Genomic DNA, 2,012 nt, shown 5'->3' on the forward strand with positions numbered 1-2,012 from the left:
CTCCATACTGTTTTCCAAAGTGGTTGTATCAATTTACATCTCATCAACAGTGCAGGAGGGTTTGCTTTCACCACACCCTTTCCAGCATTTATTGTTTCTAGATGTTTTTGATAATGGCCATTCTGACAGGTGTGAGGTGATACCTCATTGTACTTTTGATTTGCATTTCTCTAATAATTAGTGATGCTGAGCATCTTTTCATGTGCCTCTTGGCCATCTGTATGTCTTCTTTGGTGAAATGTCTATTTAGATCTTCTCCCAATTTTTTAATTGGATTGTTTGTTTATTTGATATTGAGCTCCATGAGCTGTTTGTATATTTTGGAGATGAATCCTTTGTCTGTTGTTTCATTTGCAAATATTTTCTCCCATTCTGAGGGTTGTCTTTTTGTCTTGTTTATGGTTTCCTTTGCTGTGCAAAAGCTTTGACGTTTAATTAGGTCCCATTTGTTTATTTTTGTGTTTATTTCCATTACTCTAGGAGATGGGTCAAAAAAGATCTTGCTGTGGTTTATGTCAACGAGTGATTTTCCTATGTTTTCCTCTAAGAGTATTATAGTGTTTGGTCTTACATTTAAGTCTTTATTCCATCTGGAGTTTATTTTTGTGTATGGTGTTAGGTAGTGTTCTAATTTCATTCTTTTACATGTAGCTGTCCAGTTTTCCCAGCACCACTTATTGAAGAGCCTGTCTTTTCTCCATTGTATGCTCTTTCCTCCTTTGTCGTAAATTAGGTGACCATAGGTGCATGGGTTTATCTCTGGGCATTCTATCCTGTACCATTGATCTATATTTCTGTTTTTGTGACAGTACCATACTGTCTTGACTACTGTAGCTTTGTGATATAGTTTGAAGTCAAGGAGCCTGATTGCTCCAACTCTGTTTTTCTTTCTCAAAATTGCTTTGGCTATTTGGGGTCTTTTGTGTTTCCATACGAATTGTAACATTTTTTTTTCTAATTCTGTGAAGAATGCCATTGGTAGTTTGATAGGGATTGCACTGAATCTGTAGATTACTTTGGGTAGTATAGTCATTTTCACAATATTGAATCTTCCAATCTAAGAACATGGTGTATTTCTCCATCTGTTTATGTCATCTTTCTTTCATCAGTGTTTTATAGTTTTCTGAGTACAAGTCTTTAGCCTCCTTAGGCAGGTAGGTGGCAATTTTAGCATTTTCTATGTATAGTGTCATGTCATCTACAGTGACAGTTTTACTTCTTCTTTTCCAATTTGTATTCCTTTTATTTCCTTTTATTTCTTTTTCTTCTCTGATTGCCATGGCTAGGACTTCCAAAACTATGTTGAATAAGAGTGGCGAGAGTGGACATCCTTGTCTAGTTCCTGATCTTAGTGGAAATGCTTTCAGTTTTTCACCATTGAGTATGATGTTTGCTGTAGGTTTGTCATATATGGCCTATATTATGTTTAGGTAGTTTCCCTCTATGCCCATTTTCTGGAGAGTTTTTATCATAAATGGGTGTTGATTTTGTCAAAAGCTTTTTCTGCATCAATTGAGATGATCATATGGTTTTGATTCCTTAATTAATTTTTGATTCCTTAATTTGTTAATGTGGTGTATCCCATTGATTGATTTGCATATATTGAAGAATCCTTGCATCCCTGGGATAAATCCCCTTTGATCATGGTGTATGACCCTTTTAATGTGTTGTTGCATTCTGTTTGCTAGTATTTTGTTCAGGATTTTCGCCTGTATGTTCATCAGTGATATTGGTCAATAATTTTCTTCTTTTGTGATATCTTTTTCTGGTTTTGGTATCAGGGTGGCTGATGGTGGCTTCGTAGCATGAATTTGGGAGTGTTTCTCCCTCTGCAATTTTTTGGAAGAGTTTGAGAAGGATCGGTGTTAGCTCTTCTCTAAATGTTTGATAGAATTCGCCTGTGAAGCCATCTGGTCCTGGACTTTTGTTTGTTGCAAGATTTTTAATTAAGGTTTCAATTTCATTACTTGTGATAGGTCTGTTTATATTTTCTAATTCTTCCTGGTTCAGTC

Source organism: Physeter macrocephalus, chromosome 13, assembly GCF_002837175.3.
Source record: "Physeter macrocephalus isolate SW-GA chromosome 13, ASM283717v5, whole genome shotgun sequence".
NCBI classification, from domain to species: Eukaryota; Metazoa; Chordata; class Mammalia; order Artiodactyla; family Physeteridae; genus Physeter; species Physeter macrocephalus.